Source organism: Pan paniscus, chromosome 5, assembly GCF_029289425.2.
Source record: "Pan paniscus chromosome 5, NHGRI_mPanPan1-v2.0_pri, whole genome shotgun sequence".
In the NCBI taxonomy this organism is placed as follows: domain Eukaryota; kingdom Metazoa; phylum Chordata; class Mammalia; order Primates; family Hominidae; genus Pan; species Pan paniscus.
Genome location: NC_073254.2, coordinates 9,056,226 through 9,075,791, shown reverse-complemented (window position 1 = coordinate 9,075,791; position 19,566 = coordinate 9,056,226).

Here is a 19,566-nt window from a genome sequence, read left to right as displayed (position 1 = left end):
TAGATATTTCAATCTTTACACTGATAGCAGTGTAGATATTTCCATCTTTACACAGACAGCAGTGTATATATTTCCATGTTTACACAGATAGCGGCAGAGATATTTCCATGTGTATACAGATAGCGGTGTTGGTATTTCCATGTTAATAAAGATAGCGGTGTACGTATTTCCATGTTTATAAAGCTCGCCATGTAGATATTTCCATTTTGATACAGACGGTGTTGTAGATGTTTCCTCGTTTATAAAGATGGCGGTGTACATATTTCCATGTTTATAGAGATGGCGGTGTAGATAGTTCTATGTTTATGGAGATGGCAGTGTAGATATTTCCATGTTCATAGAGATAGCGGTGTAGATATTTCCATGTTTATAGAGATAGTGGTGTAGGTATTTCCATGTTTATAGAGATAGCAGTGTAGATACTTCCATGTTTGTACAGATGGCTGTGTAGATATTTCCATGTGTATACAGATGGCATTGTAGATATTTCCATGTTTATACAGATGGTGGTGTAGATATTTCCATGTTTGTACAGATGAATGTGTAGATATTTCCATGTTTATACAGATGGCATTGTAGATATTTCCATTTTTATACAGATGGCGGTGTAGATATTTCCATGTTTATACAGATGGCGGTGTAGATATTTCCATGTTTATACAGATGGCGGGGTGGATATTTCCATGTTCATGGTGATTGCGTTGTAGATATTTTCATGTTTATACAGAAGGCGGTGTAGATATTTTCATGTTTATAGAGATGGCGGTGTAGTTATATCCATGTTTATAGAGATGGCGGTGTAGATATTTATATCTTTTTAGAGATAGTTGTGTAGGTATTTCCATGTTTATACAGATAGTGGTGTAGGTATTTCCATGTTTATACAGATAGCGGTGTAGATATTTCCATGGTGATACAGATGGCGGTGTTGATATTTCCACGTTTATACAGATGGCAGTGTAGATATTTCCATGTTTATGCCGATGGCGGTATATATATTTCCATATTCTTAGAGATGGCGGCATAGATATTTCCATGTTTATAGAGATAGTAGTGTAGATATTTCCATGTTTATAGAGATAGCGGTGTAGATGTTTCCATGTTTATACAGATAGCGGTGAAGATATTTCCATGTTTATGTAGATAGCTGTGTAGATATTTCCATATTTATACAGATAGCTGTGTAGATATTTCCATGTTTATACAGATAGCGGTATAGATATTTCCATGTTTATACACATAGCGGTGTAGATATTTCCATGTTTATACAGATAGCGTTGTAGATATTTCCATATTCATACAGATAGTAGTGTAGATATTTCCATGTTAATACAGATCGCTGTGTAGAGAATTCCATCTATTTACAGATGTCAGTGTAGATATATCCATGTTTATACAGATGGCAGTGGGGATATTTCCATGTTTATACAGATCGCGTTGTAGATACTTCCATGTTTGTACAGATGGCGGTGTAGATATTTCCTTGTTTATGCAGATGGCGGTGTAGATAGTTCCATGTTTATGGACATGGCAGTGTAGATATTTTCATGTTTATAGAGTTGGCGGTGTACATATTTCCATGTTTAAAGAGATAGCGGTGTAGATATTTCCATGTTTATACATATAGCGGTGTAGGTATTTCCATGTTTATAGAGATAGTGGTGTAGACATTTCCATGTTTATACAGACGGCTGTGTAGATATTTCCATGTGCATACATATGGCAGTGTAGATATTTCCATTTTTATACAGATGGTGGTGTAGATATTTTTCATGTTCATACAGACGACTGTGTAGATATTTCCATTTTTCTACAGATGGCGGTGTAGGTATAACCATGTTTGCACAGATAGCGGAGCAGATATTTCCATGATTACACAGAGAGCGGTTTAGATATTTCCATGTTTATATAGATGGCGCTGTAGATATTTCCATGTTCACACAGATAGCGCTGTAGATATTTCCATCTTTACACAGATAGCAGTGTAGATATTTCCATGTTTACACAGATAGCATTGTTGATATTTCCATGTTTATACAGATATCCGTGTTGATATTGCCATGTTTATACAGCTCGCCATGTAGATATTTCCATTTTTATGCAGATGGTGGTGTAGATATTTCCACGTTTATAGAGATGGCGGTGTACATATTTCCAGATTTATACAGATGGGGGTGTAGATATTTCGATGTTTATGGAGATAGCAGTGAAGATATTTCCATGTTTATAGAGATAGCGGTGTAGGTATTTCCATGTTTACAGAGATTGCGGTGTAGGTATTTCCAGGTTTAAAGAGATGGCGGTGTAGATATTTCCATGTTTGTACTGATGTCTGTGTAGATATTTCCATGTTTATACAAATGGTGGTGTAGATATTTCCAAGTTTCTAGAGATGACTGTGTAGGTATTTCCATGTTTTTCCAGATGGCGTTGTAGATATTTCCATTTTTTTACAGAATGCGGTGTAGAAACTTCCATGTTTATACAGATGGTGGTGTAGATATTTCCATGTTTATACAGATGGCGGTGTAAGTAGTTCCATGTTTATGCAGTTGGCATTGTAGATATTTTCAGGTTTATAGAGAAGGCGGTGTAGGTATTTCCAGGTTTATAGAGATAGCGGTGTAGGTATTTCCATGTTTATACAGATAGCGGTGTAGGTATTCCCATGTTTATAGAGATAGTGGTGTAGATATTTCCATGTTTATACACATGGCTGTGTCGGGATTTCCATGTGTATACAGATGTCAGCGTAGATATTTCCATGTTTATACAGATGGTGGTGTAGATATTTTTCATGTTTATACAGATGACTGTGTATATATTTCCATGTTTTTACAGATGGTGTTGTAGATATTTCCATGATTGTAGAGATAGTCGTTTAGATATTTCCATGTTTATGCAGATGGCAGTGTAGATATTTCCATGTATAAAGAGATTGCGGTGTACATATTTCCATGTTTATACAGATGGCGGTGTAGAACTTTCCATGTTTTTACAGAGAGCAGTGTAGATATTTCCAGGTTTATACAGATGGAGTTGTAGATATTTCCATATTTATACAGATAGTGGTGTAGATCTTTCCATGTTTACACAGATCGTGGTGTAGATATTAGCTTGTTTATAGAAATAGCGGTGTGGATATTTCCATGTTTATACAGATGGCGGTGTAGATATTTTCATGTTTATACATATGGTGGTGTAGATATTTTCATGATTATACAGATGGCGGTGTAGATATTTCCATGTTTATACAGATGGCGGTGTAGATATTTCCATGTTTATACAGATGGCGTAGTAGATAATTCCATGTTTATGCAGATGGCGGTGTAGATATATCAATGTTTGCACAGATAGCGGTGTAGATATTTCCATGTTTACAAAGATAGCGGTGTAGATATTTCCATGTTTATATAGATGGCTGTGTAGATAATTCCATATTTACAAAGATGGCGGTGTAGATATTTCAATCTTTACACTGATAGCAGTGTAGATATTTCCATCTTTACACAGACAGCAGTGTATATATTTCCATGTTTACACAGATAGCGGCAGAGATATTTCCATGTGTATACAGATAGCGGTGTTGGTATTTCCATGTTAATAAAGATAGCGGTGTACGTATTTCCATGTTTATAAAGCTCGCCATGTAGATATTTCCATTTTGATACAGACGGTGTTGTAGATGTTTCCTCGTTTATAAAGATGGCGGTGTACATATTTCCATGTTTATAGAGATGGCGGTGTAGATAGTTCTATGTTTATGGAGATGGCAGTGTAGATATTTCCATGTTCATAGAGATAGCGGTGTAGATATTTCCATGTTTATAGAGATAGTGGTGTAGGTATTTCCATGTTTATAGAGATAGCAGTGTAGATACTTCCATGTTTGTACAGATGGCTGTGTAGATATTTCCATGTGTATACAGATGGCATTGTAGATATTTCCATGTTTATACAGATGGTGGTGTAGATATTTCCATGTTTCTACAGATGAATGTGTAGATATTTCCATGTTTATACAGATGGCATTGTAGATATTTCCATTTTTATACAGATGGCGGTGTAGATATTTCCATGTTTATACAGATGGCGGTGTAGATATTTCCATGTTTATACAGATGGCGGGGTGGATATTTCCATGTTCATGGTGATTGCGTTGTAGATATTTTCATGTTTATACAGATGGCGGTGTAGATATTTTCATGTTTATAGAGATGGCGGTGTAGTTATATCCATGTTTATAGAGATGGCGGTGTAGATATTTATATCTTTTTAGAGATAGTTGTGTAGGTATTTCCATGTTTATACAGATAGTGGTGTAGGTATTTCCATGTTTATACAGATAGCGGTGTAGATATTTCCATGGTGATACAGATGGCGGTGTTGATATTTCCACGTTTATACAGATGGCAGTGTAGATATTTCCATGTTTATGCCGATGGCGGTATATATATTTCCATATTCTTAGAGATGGCGGCATAGATATTTCCATGTTTATAGAGATAGTAGTGTAGATATTTCCATGTTTATAGAGATAGCGGTGTAGATGTTTCCATGTTTATACAGATAGCGGTGAAGATATTTCCATGTTTATGTAGATAGCTGTGTAGATATTTCCATATTTATACAGATAGCTGTGTAGATATTTCCATGTTTATACAGATAGCGGTATAGATATTTCCATGTTTATACACATAGCGGTGTAGATATTTCCATGTTTATACAGATAGCGTTGTAGATATTTCCATATTCATACAGATAGTAGTGTAGATATTTCCATGTTAATACAGATCGCTGTGTAGAGAATTCCATCTATTTACAGATGTCAGTGTAGATATATCCATGTTTATACAGATGGCAGTGGGGATATTTCCATGTTTATACAGATCGCGGTGTAGATACTTCCATGTTTGTACAGATGGCGGTGTAGATATTTCCTTGTTTATGCAGATGGCGGTGTAGATAGTTCCATGTTTATGGACATGGCAGTGTAGATATTTTCATGTTTATAGAGTTGGCGGTGTACATATTTCCATGTTTAAAGAGATAGCGGTGTAGATATTTCCATGTTTATACATATAGCGGTGTAGGTATTTCCATGTTTATAGAGATAGTGGTGTAGACATTTCCATGTTTATACAGACGGCTGTGTAGATATTTCCATGTGCATACATATGGCAGTGTAGATATTTCCATTTTTATACAGATGGTGGTGTAGATATTTTTCATGTTCATACAGACGACTGTGTAGATATTTCCATTTTTCTACAGATGGCGGTGTAGGTATAACCATGTTTGCACAGATAGCGGAGCAGATATTTCCATGATTACACAGAGAGCGGTTTAGATATTTCCATGTTTATATAGATGGCGCTGTAGATATTTCCATGTTCACACAGATAGCGCTGTAGATATTTCCATCTTTACACAGATAGCAGTGTAGATATTTCCATGTTTACACAGATAGCATTGTTGATATTTCCATGTTTATACAGATATCCGTGTTGATATTGCCATGTTTATACAGCTCGCCATGTAGATATTTCCATTTTTATGCAGATGGTGGTGTAGATATTTCCACGTTTATAGAGATGGAGGTGTACATATTTCCAGATTTATACAGATGGGGGTGTAGATATTTCGATGTTTATGGAGATAGCAGTGAAGATATTTCCATGTTTATAGAGATAGCGGTGTAGGTATTTCCATGTTTACAGAGATTGCGGTGTAGGTATTTCCAGGTTTAAAGAGATGGCGGTGTAGATATTTCCATGTTTGTACTGATGTCTGTGTAGATATTTCCATGTTTATACAAATGGTGGTGTAGATATTTCCAAGTTTCTAGAGATGACTGTGTAGGTATTTCCATGTTTTTCCAGATGGCGTTGTAGATATTTCCATTTTTTTACAGAATGCGGTGTAGAAACTTCCATGTTTATACAGATGGTGGTGTAGATATTTCCATGTTTATACAGATGGCGGTGTAAGTAGTTCCATGTTTATGCAGTTGGCATTGTAGATATTTTCAGGTTTATAGAGAAGGCGGTGTAGGTATTTCCAGGTTTATAGAGATAGCGGTGTAGGTATTTCCATGTTTATACAGATAGCGGTGTAGGTATTCCCATGTTTATAGAGATAGTGGTGTAGATATTTCCATGTTTATACACATGGCTGTGTCGGGATTTCCATGTGTATACAGATGTCAGCGTAGATATTTCCATGTTTATACAGATGGTGGTGTAGATATTTTTCATGTTTATACAGATGACTGTGTATATATTTCCATGTTTTTACAGATGGTGTTGTAGATATTTCCATGATTGTAGAGATAGTCGTTTAGATATTTCCATGTTTATGCAGATGGCAGTGTAGATATTTCCATGTATAAAGAGATTGCGGTGTACATATTTCCATGTTTATACAGATGGCGGTGTAGAACTTTCCATGTTTATACAGAGAGCAGTGTAGATATTTCCAGGTTTATACAGATGGAGTTGTAGATATTTCCATATTTATACAGATAGTGGTGTAGATCTTTCCATGTTTACACAGATCGTGGTGTAGATATTAGCTTGTTTATAGAAATAGCGGTGTGGATATTTCCATGTTTATACAGATGGCGGTGTAGATATTTTCATGTTTATACATATGGTGGTGTAGATATTTTCATGATTATACAGATGGCGGTGTAGATATTTCCATGTTTATACAGATGGCGGTGTAGATATTTCCATGTTTATACAGATGGCGTAGTAGATAATTCCATGTTTATGCAGATGGCGGTGTAGATATATCAATGTTTGCACAGATAGCGGTGTAGATATTTCCATGTTTACAAAGATAGCGGTGTAGATATTTCCATGTTTATATAGATGGCTGTGTAGATAATTCCATATTTACAAAGATGGCGGTGTAGATATTTCAATCTTTACACTGATAGCAGTGTAGATATTTCCATCTTTACACAGACAGCAGTGTATATATTTCCATGTTTACACAGATAGCGGCAGAGATATTTCCATGTGTATACAGATAGCGGTGTTGGTATTTCCATGTTAATAAAGATAGCGGTGTACGTATTTCCATGTTTATAAAGCTCGCCATGTAGATATTTCCATTTTGATACAGACGGTGTTGTAGATGTTTCCTCGTTTATAAAGATGGCGGTGTACATATTTCCATGTTTATAGAGATGGCGGTGTAGATAGTTCTATGTTTATGGAGATGGCAGTGTAGATATTTCCATGTTCATAGAGATAGCGGTGTAGATATTTCCATGTTTATAGAGATAGTGGTGTAGGTATTTCCATGTTTATAGAGATAGCAGTGTAGATACTTCCATGTTTGTACAGATGGCTGTGTAGATATTTCCATGTGTATACAGACGGCATTGTAGATATTTCCATGTTTATACAGATGGTGGTGTAGATATTTCCATGTTTCTACAGATGAATGTGTAGATATTTCCATGTTTATACAGATGGCATTGTAGATATTTCCATTTTTATACAGATGGCGGTGTAGATATTTCCATGTTTATACAGATGGCGGTGTAGATATTTCCATGTTTATACAGATGGCGGGGTGGATATTTCCATGTTCATGGTGATTGGGTTGCAGATATTTTCATGTTTATACAGATGGCGGTGTAGATATTTTCATGTTTATAGAGATGGCGGTGTAGTTATATCCATGTTTATAGAGATGGCGGTGTAGATATTTATATCTTTTTAGAGATAGTTGTGTAGGTATTTCCATGTTTATACAGATAGTGGTGTAGGTATTTCCATGTTTATACAGATAGCGGTGTAGATATTTCCATGGTGATACAGATGGCGGTGTTGATATTTCCACGTTTATACAGATGGCAGTGTAGATATTTCCATGTTTATGCCGATGGCGGTATATATATTTCCATATTCTTAGAGATGGCGGCATAGATATTTCCATGTTTATAGAGATAGTAGTGTAGATATTTCCATGTTTATAGAGATAGCGGTGTAGATGATTCCATGTTTATACAGATAGCGGTGAAGATATTTCCATGTTTATGTAGATAGCTGTGTAGATATTTCCATATTTATACAGATAGCTGTGTAGATATTTCCATGTTTATAAAGATAGCGGTATAGATATTTCCATGTTTATACACATAGCGGTGTAGATATTTCCATGTTTATACAGATAGCATTGTAGATATTTCCATATTCATACAGATAGTAGTGTAGATATTTCCATGTTAATACAGATCGCTGTGTAGAGAATTCCATCTATTTACAGATGTCAGTGTAGATATATCCATGTTTATACAGACGGCAGTGGGGATATTTCCATGTTTATACAGATCGCGGTGTAGATACTTCCATGTTTGTACAGATGGCGGTGTAGATATTTCCTTGTTTATGCAGATGGCGGTGTAGATAGTTCCATGTTTATGGAGATGGCAGTGTAGATATTTTCATGTTTATAGAGTTGGCGGTGTACATATTTCCATGTTTAAAGAGATAGCGGTGTAGATATTTCCATGTTTATACATATAGCGGTGTAGGTATTTCCATGTTTATAGAGATAGTGGTGTAGACATTTCCATGTTTATACAGACGGCTGTGTAGATATTTCCATGTGTATACATATGGCAGTGTAGATATTTCCATTTTTATACAGATGGTGGTGTAGATATTTTTCATGTTCATACAGACGACTGTGTAGATATTTCCATTTTTCTACAGATGGCGGTGTACGTATAACCATGTTTGCACAGATAGCGGAGCAGATATTTCCATGATTACACAGATAGCGGTTTAGATATTTCCATGTTTATATAGATGGCGCTGTAGATATTTCCATGTTCACACAGATAGCGCTGTAGATATTTCCATCTTTACACAGATAGCAGTGTAGATATTTCCATGTTTACACAGATAGCATTGTTGATATTTCCATGTTTATACAGATATCCATGTTGATATTGCCATGTTTATACAGCTCGCCATGTAGATATTTCCATTTTTATGCAGATGGTGGTGTAGATATTTCCACGTTTATAGAGATGGCGGTGTACATATTTCCAGATTTATACAGATGGGGGTGTAGATATTTCGATGTTTATGGAGATAGCAGTGAAGATATTTCCATGTTTATAGAGATAGCGGTGTAGGTATTTCCATGTTTACAGAGATTGCGGTGTAGGTATTTCCAGGTTTAAAGAGATGGCGGTGTAGATATTTCCATGTTTGTACTGATGTCTGTGTAGATATTTCCATGTTTATACAAATGGTGGTGTAGATATTTCCAAGTTTCTAGAGATGACTGTGTAGGTATTTCCATGTTTTTCCAGATGGCGTTGTAGATATTTCCATTTTTTTACAGAATGCGGTGTAGAAACTTCCATGTTTATACAGATGGTGGTGTAGATATTTCCATGTTTATACAGATGGCGGTGTAAGTAGTTCCATGTTTATGCAGTTGGCATTGTAGATATTTTCAGGTTTATAGAGAAGGCGGTGTAGGTATTTCCAGGTTTATAGAGATAGCGGTGTAGGTATTTCCATGTTTATACAGATAGCGGTGTAGGTATTCCCATGTTTATAGAGATAGTGGTGTAGATATTTCCATGTTTATACACATGGCTGTGTCGGGATTTCCATGTGTATACAGATGTCAGCGTAGATATTTCCATGTTTATACAGATGGTGGTGTAGATATTTTTCATGTTTATACAGATGACTGTGTATATATTTCCATGTTTTTACAGATGGTGTTGTAGATATTTCCATGATTGTAGAGATAGTCGTTTAGATATTTCCATGTTTATGCAGATGGCAGTGTAGATATTTCCATGTATAAAGAGATTGCGGTGTACATATTTCCATGTTTATACAGATGGCGGTGTAGAACTTTCCATGTTTATACAGAGAGCAGTGTAGATATTTCCAGGTTTATACAGATGGAGTTGTAGATATTTCCATATTTATACAGATAGTGGTGTAGATCTTTCCATGTTTACACAGATCGTGGTGTAGATATTAGCTTGTTTATAGAAATAGCGGTGTGGATATTTCCATGTTTATACAGATGGCGGTGTAGATATTTTCATGTTTATACATATGGTGGTGTAGATATTTTCATGATTATACAGATGGCGGTGTAGATATTTCCATGTTTATACAGATGGCGGTGTAGATATTTCCATGTTTATACAGATGGCGTAGTAGATAATTCCATGTTTATGCAGATGGCGGTGTAGATATATCAATGTTTGCACAGATAGCGGTGTAGATATTTCCATGTTTACAAAGATAGCGGTGTAGATATTTCCATGTTTATATAGATGGCTGTGTAGATAATTCCATATTTACAAAGATGGCGGTGTAGATATTTCAATCTTTACACTGATAGCAGTGTAGATATTTCCATCTTTACACAGACAGCAGTGTATATATTTCCATGTTTACACAGATAGCGGCAGAGATATTTCCATGTGTATACAGATAGCGGTGTTGGTATTTCCATGTTAATAAAGATAGCGGTGTACGTATTTCCATGTTTATAAAGCTCGCCATGTAGATATTTCCATTTTGATACAGACGGTGTTGTAGATGTTTCCTCGTTTATAAAGATGGCGGTGTACATATTTCCATGTTTATAGAGATGGCGGTGTAGATAGTTCTATGTTTATGGAGATGGCAGTGTAGATATTTCCATGTTCATAGAGATAGCGGTGTAGATATTTCCATGTTTATAGAGATAGTGGTGTAGGTATTTCCATGTTTATAGAGATAGCAGTGTAGATACTTCCATGTTTGTACAGATGGCTGTGTAGATATTTCCATGTGTATACAGATGGCATTGTAGATATTTCCATGTTTATACAGATGGTGGTGTAGATATTTCCATGTTTCTACAGATGAATGTGTAGATATTTCCATGTTTATACAGATGGCATTGTAGATATTTCCATTTTTATACAGATGGCGGTGTAGATATTTCCATGTTTATACAGATGGCGGTGTAGATATTTCCATGTTTATACAGATGGCGGGGTGGATATTTCCATGTTCATGGTGATTGCGTTGTAGATATTTTCATGTTTATACAGATGGCGGTGTAGATATTTTCATGTTTATAGAGATGGCGGTGTAGTTATATCCATGTTTATAGAGATGGCGGTGTAGATATTTATATCTTTTTAGAGATAGTTGTGTAGGTATTTCCATGTTTATACAGATAGTGGTGTAGGTATTTCCATGTTTATACAGATAGCGGTGTAGATATTTCCATGGTGATACAGATGGCGGTGTTGATATTTCCACGTTTATACAGATGGCAGTGTAGATATTTCCATGTTTATGCCGATGGCGGTATATATATTTCCATATTCTTAGAGATGGCGGCATAGATATTTCCATGTTTATAGAGATAGTAGTGTAGATATTTCCATGTTTATAGAGATAGCGGTGTAGATGTTTCCATGTTTATACAGATAGCGGTGAAGATATTTCCATGTTTATGTAGATAGCTGTGTAGATATTTCCATATTTATACAGATAGCTGTGTAGATATTTCCATGTTTATACAGATAGCGGTATAGATATTTCCATGTTTATACACATAGCGGTGTAGATATTTCCATGTTTATACAGATAGCGTTGTAGATATTTCCATATTCATACAGATAGTAGTGTAGATATTTCCATGTTAATACAGATCGCTGTGTAGAGAATTCCATCTATTTACAGATGTCAGTGTAGATATATCCATGTTTATACAGATGGCAGTGGGGATATTTCCATGTTTATACAGATCGCGGTGTAGATACTTCCATGTTTGTACAGATGGCGGTGTAGATATTTCCTTGTTTATGCAGATGGCGGTGTAGATAGTTCCATGTTTATGGACATGGCAGTGTAGATATTTTCATGTTTATAGAGTTGGCGGTGTACATATTTCCATGTTTAAAGAGATAGCGGTGTAGATATTTCCATGTTTATACATATAGCGGTGTAGGTATTTCCATGTTTATAGAGATAGTGGTGTAGACATTTCCATGTTTATACAGACGGCTGTGTAGATATTTCCATGTGCATACATATGGCAGTGTAGATATTTCCATTTTTATACAGATGGTGGTGTAGATATTTTTCATGTTCATACAGACGACTGTGTAGATATTTCCATTTTTCTACAGATGGCGGTGTAGGTATAACCATGTTTGCACAGATAGCGGAGCAGATATTTCCATGATTACACAGAGAGCGGTTTAGATATTTCCATGTTTATATAGATGGCGCTGTAGATATTTCCATGTTCACACAGATAGCGCTGTAGATATTTCCATCTTTACACAGATAGCAGTGTAGATATTTCCATGTTTACACAGATAGCATTGTTGATATTTCCATGTTTATACAGATATCCGTGTTGATATTGCCATGTTTATACAGCTCGCCATGTAGATATTTCCATTTTTATGCAGATGGTGGTGTAGATATTTCCACGTTTATAGAGATGGAGGTGTACATATTTCCAGATTTATACAGATGGGGGTGTAGATATTTCGATGTTTATGGAGATAGCAGTGAAGATATTTCCATGTTTATAGAGATAGCGGTGTAGGTATTTCCATGTTTACAGAGATTGCGGTGTAGGTATTTCCAGGTTTAAAGAGATGGCGGTGTAGATATTTCCATGTTTGTACTGATGTCTGTGTAGATATTTCCATGTTTATACAAATGGTGGTGTAGATATTTCCAAGTTTCTAGAGATGACTGTGTAGGTATTTCCATGTTTTTCCAGATGGCGTTGTAGATATTTCCATTTTTTTACAGAATGCGGTGTAGAAACTTCCATGTTTATACAGATGGTGGTGTAGATATTTCCATGTTTATACAGATGGCGGTGTAAGTAGTTCCATGTTTATGCAGTTGGCATTGTAGATATTTTCAGGTTTATAGAGAAGGCGGTGTAGGTATTTCCAGGTTTATAGAGATAGCGGTGTAGGTATTTCCATGTTTATACAGATAGCGGTGTAGGTATTCCCATGTTTATAGAGATAGTGGTGTAGATATTTCCATGTTTATACACATGGCTGTGTCGGGATTTCCATGTGTATACAGATGTCAGCGTAGATATTTCCATGTTTATACAGATGGTGGTGTAGATATTTTTCATGTTTATACAGATGACTGTGTATATATTTCCATGTTTTTACAGATGGTGTTGTAGATATTTCCATGATTGTAGAGATAGTCGTTTAGATATTTCCATGTTTATGCAGATGGCAGTGTAGATATTTCCATGTATAAAGAGATTGCGGTGTACATATTTCCATGTTTATACAGATGGCGGTGTAGAACTTTCCATGTTTATACAGAGAGCAGTGTAGATATTTCCAGGTTTATACAGATGGAGTTGTAGATATTTCCATATTTATACAGATAGTGGTGTAGATCTTTCCATGTTTACACAGATCGTGGTGTAGATATTAGCTTGTTTATAGAAATAGCGGTGTGGATATTTCCATGTTTATACAGATGGCGGTGTAGATATTTTCATGTTTATACATATGGTGGTGTAGATATTTTCATGATTATACAGATGGCGGTGTAGATATTTCCATGTTTATACAGATGGCGGTGTAGATATTTCCATGTTTATACAGATGGCGTAGTAGATAATTCCATGTTTATGCAGATGGCGGTGTAGATATATCAATGTTTGCACAGATAGCGGTGTAGATATTTCCATGTTTACAAAGATAGCGGTGTAGATATTTCCATGTTTATATAGATGGCTGTGTAGATAATTCCATATTTACAAAGATGGCGGTGTAGATATTTCAATCTTTACACTGATAGCAGTGTAGATATTTCCATCTTTACACAGACAGCAGTGTATATATTTCCATGTTTACACAGATAGCGGCAGAGATATTTCCATGTGTATACAGATAGCGGTGTTGGTATTTCCATGTTAATAAAGATAGCGGTGTACGTATTTCCATGTTTATAAAGCTCGCCATGTAGATATTTCCATTTTGATACAGACGGTGTTGTAGATGTTTCCTCGTTTATAAAGATGGCGGTGTACATATTTCCATGTTTATAGAGATGGCGGTGTAGATAGTTCTATGTTTATGGAGATGGCAGTGTAGATATTTCCATGTTCATAGAGATAGCGGTGTAGATATTTCCATGTTTATAGAGATAGTGGTGTAGGTATTTCCATGTTTATAGAGATAGCAGTGTAGATACTTCCATGTTTGTACAGATGGCTGTGTAGATATTTCCATGTGTATACAGACGGCATTGTAGATATTTCCATGTTTATACAGATGGTGGTGTAGATATTTCCATGTTTCTACAGATGAATGTGTAGATATTTCCATGTTTATACAGATGGCATTGTAGATATTTCCATTTTTATACAGATGGCGGTGTAGATATTTCCATGTTTATACAGATGGCGGTGTAGATATTTCCATGTTTATACAGATGGCGGGGTGGATATTTCCATGTTCATGGTGATTGGGTTGCAGATATTTTCATGTTTATACAGATGGCGGTGTAGATATTTTCATGTTTATAGAGATGGCGGTGTAGTTATATCCATGTTTATAGAGATGGCGGTGTAGATATTTATATCTTTTTAGAGATAGTTGTGTAGGTATTTCCATGTTTATACAGATAGTGGTGTAGGTATTTCCATGTTTATACAGATAGCGGTGTAGATATTTCCATGGTGATACAGATGGCGGTGTTGATATTTCCACGTTTATACAGATGGCAGTGTAGATATTTCCATGTTTATGCCGATGGCGGTATATATATTTCCATATTCTTAGAGATGGCGGCATAGATATTTCCATGTTTATAGAGATAGTAGTGTAGATATTTCCATGTTTATAGAGATAGCGGTGTAGATGATTCCATGTTTATACAGATAGCGGTGAAGATATTTCCATGTTTATGTAGATAGCTGTGTAGATATTTCCATATTTATACAGATAGCTGTGTAGATATTTCCATGTTTATAAAGATAGCGGTATAGATATTTCCATGTTTATACACATAGCGGTGTAGATATTTCCATGTTTATACAGATAGCATTGTAGATATTTCCATATTCATACAGATAGTAGTGTAGATATTTCCATGTTAATACAGATCGCTGTGTAGAGAATTCCATCTATTTACAGATGTCAGTGTAGATATATCCATGTTTATACAGACGGCAGTGGGGATATTTCCATGTTTATACAGATCGCGGTGTAGATACTTCCATGTTTGTACAGATGGCGGTGTAGATATTTCCTTGTTTATGCAGATGGCGGTGTAGATAGTTCCATGTTTATGGAGATGGCAGTGTAGATATTTTCATGTTTATAGAGTTGGCGGTGTACATATTTCCATGTTTAAAGAGATAGCGGTGTAGATATTTCCATGTTTATACATATAGCGGTGTAGGTATTTCCATGTTTATAGAGATAGTGGTGTAGACATTTCCATGTTTATACAGACGGCTGTGTAGATATTTCCATGTGTATACATATGGCAGTGTAGATATTTCCATTTTTATACAGATGGTGGTGTAGATATTTTTCATGTTCATACAGACGACTGTGTAGATATTTCCATTTTTCTACAGATGGCGGTGTACGTATAACCATGTTTGCACAGATAGCGGAGCAGATATTTCCATGATTACACAGATAGCGGTTTAGATATTTCCATGTTTATATAGATGGCGCTGTAGATATTTCCATGTTCACACAGATAGCGCTGTAGATATTTCCATCTTTACACAGATAGCAGTGTAGATATTTCCATGTTTACACAGATAGCATTGTTGATATTTCCATGTTTATACAGATATCCATGTTGATATTGCCATGTTTATACAGCTCGCCATGTAGATATTTCCATTTTTATGCAGATGGTGGTGTAGATATTTCCACGTTTATAGAGATGGCGGTGTACATATTTCCAGATTTATACAGATGGGGGTGTAGATATTTCGATGTTTATGGAGATAGCAGTGAAGATATTTCCATGTTTATAGAGATAGCGGTGTAGGTATTTCCATGTTTACAGAGATTGCGGTGTAGGTATTTCCAGGTTTAAAGAGATGGCGGTGTAGATATTTCCATGTTTGTACTGATGTCTGTGTAGATATTTCCATGTTTATACAAATGGTGGTGTAGATATTTCCAAGTTTCTAGAGATGACTGTGTAGGTATTTCCATGTTTTTCCAGATGGCGTTGTAGATATTTCCATTTTTTTACAGAATGCGGTGTAGAAACTTCCATGTTTATACAGATGGTGGTGTAGATATTTCCATGTTTATACAGATGGCGGTGTAAGTAGTTCCATGTTTATGCAGTTGGCATTGTAGATATTTTCAGGTTTATAGAGAAGGCGGTGTAGGTATTTCCAGGTTTATAGAGATAGCGGTGTAGGTATTTCCATGTTTATACAGATAGCGGTGTAGGTATTCCCATGTTTATAGAGATAGTGGTGTAGATATTTCCATGTTTATACACATGGCTGTGTCGGGATTTCCATGTGTATACAGATGTCAGCGTAGATATTTCCATGTTTATACAGATGGTGGTGTAGATATTTTTCATGTTTATACAGATGACTGTGTATATATTTCCATGTTTTTACAGATGGTGTTGTAGATATTTCCATGATTGTAGAGATAGTCGTTTAGATATTTCCATGTTTATGCAGATGGCAGTGTAGATATTTCCATGTATAAAGAGATTGCGGTGTACATATTTCCATGTTTATACAGATGGCGGTGTAGAACTTTCCATGTTTATACAGAGAGCAGTGTAGATATTTCCAGGTTTATACAGATGGAGTTGTAGATATTTCCATATTTATACAGATAGTGGTGTAGATCTTTCCATGTTTACACAGATCGTGGTGTAGATATTAGCTTGTTTATAGAAATAGCGGTGTGGATATTTCCATGTTTATACAGATGGCGGTGTAGATATTTTCATGTTTATACATATGGTGGTGTAGATATTTTCATGATTATACAGATGGCGGTGTAGATATTTCCATGTTTATACAGATGGCGGTGTAGATATTTCCATGTTTATACAGATGGCGTAGTAGATAATTCCATGTTTATGCAGATGGCGGTGTAGATATATCAATGTTTGCACAGATAGCGGTGTAGATATTTCCATGTTTACAAAGATAGCGGTGTAGATATTTCCATGTTTATATAGATGGCTGTGTAGATAATTCCATATTTACAAAGATGGCGGTGTAGATATTTCAATCTTTACACTGATAGCAGTGTAGATATTTCCATCTTTACACAGACAGCAGTGTATATATTTCCATGTTTACACAGATAGCGGCAGAGATATTTCCATGTGTATACAGATAGCGGTGTTGGTATTTCCATGTTAATAAAGATAGCGGTGTACGTATTTCCATGTTTATAAAGCTCGCCATGTAGATATTTCCATTTTGATACAGACGGTGTTGTAGATGTTTCCTCGTTTATAAAGATGGCGGTGTACATATTTCCATGTTTATAGAGATGGCGGTGTAGATAGTTCTATGTTTATGGAGATGGCAGTGTAGATATTTCCATGTTCATAGAGATAGCGGTGTAGATATTTCCATGTTTATAGAGATAGTGGTGTAGGTATTTCCATGTTTATAGAGATAGCAGTGTAGATACTTCCATGTTTGTACAGATGGCTGTGTAGATATTTCCATGTGTATACAGATGGCATTGTAGATATTTCCATGTTTATACAGATGGTGGTGTAGATATTTCCATGTTTCTACAGATGAATGTGTAGATATTTCCATGTTTATACAGATGGCATTGTAGATATTTCCATTTATATACAGATGGCGGTGTAGATATTTCCATGTTTATACAGATGGCGGTGTAGATATTTCCATGTTTATACAGATGGCGGGGTGGATATTTCCATGTTCATGGTGATTGCGTTGCAGATATTTTCATGTTTATACAGATGGCGGTGTAGATATTTTCATGTTTATAGAGATGGCGGTGTAGTTATATCCATGTTTATAGAGATAGCGGTGTAGATATTTATATCTTTTTAGAGATAGTTGTGTAGGTATTTCCATGTTTATACAGATAGTGGTGTAGTTATTTCCATGTTTATACAGATAGCGGTGTAGATATTTCCATGGTGATACAGATGGCGGTGTTGATATTTCCACGTTTATACAGATGGCAGTGTAGATACTTCCATGTTTATGCCGATGGCGGTATACATATTTCCATATTCTTAGAGATGGCGGCATAGATATTTCCATGTTTATAGAGATAGTAGTGTAGATATTTCCATGTTTATAGAGATAGCGGTGTAGATGATTCCATGTTTATACAGATAGCGGTGAAGATATTTCCATGTTTATGTAGATAGCTGTGTAGATATTTCCATATTTATACAGATAGCTGTGTAGATATTTCCATGTTAATACAGATCGCTGTGTAGAGAATTCCATCTATTTACAGATGTCAGTGTAGATATATCCATGTTTATACAGATGGCAGTGGGGATATTTCCATGTTTATACAGATCGCGGTGTAGATACTTCCATGTTTGTACAGATGGCGGTGTAGATATTTCCTTGTTTATGCAGATGGCGGTGTAGATAGTTCCATGTTTATGGAGATGGCAGTGTAGATATTTTCATGTTTATAGAGTTGGCGGTGTACATATTTCCATGTTTAAAGAGATAGCGGTGTAGATATTTCCATGTTTATACATATAGCGGTGTAGGTATTTCTATGTTTATAGAGATAGTGGTGTAGACATTTCCATGTTTATACAGACGGCTGTGTAGATATTTCCATGTGTATACATATGGCAGTGTAGATATTTCCATTTTTATACAGATGGTGGTGTAGATATTTTTCATGTTCATACAGACGACTGTGTAGATATTTCCATTTTTCTACAGATGGCGGTGTAGGTATAACCATGTTTGCACAGATAGCGGAGCAGATATTTCCATGATTACACAGATAGCGGTTTAGATATTTCCATGTTTATATAGATGGCGCTGTAGATATTTCCATGTTCACACAGATAGCGCTGTAGATATTTCCATCTTTACACAGATAGCAGTGTAGATATTTCCATGTTTACACAGATAGCATTGTTGATATTTCCATGTTTATACAGATATCCGTGTTGATATTGCCATGTTTATACAGCTCGCCATGTAGATATTTCCATTTTTATGCACATGGTGGTGTAGATATTTCCACGTTTATAGAGATGGCGGTGTACATATTTACAGATTTATACAGATGGGGGTGTAGATATTTCGATGTTTATGGAGATAGCAGTGAAGATATTTCCATGTTTATAGAGATAGCGGTGTAGGTATTTCCATGTTTACAGAGATTGCGGTGTAGGTATTTCCAGGTTGAAAGAGATGGCGGTGTAGATATTTCCATGTTTGTACTGATGTCTGTGTAGATATTTCCATGTTTATACAAATGGTGGTGTAGATATTTCCAAGTTTCTAGAGATGACTGTGTAG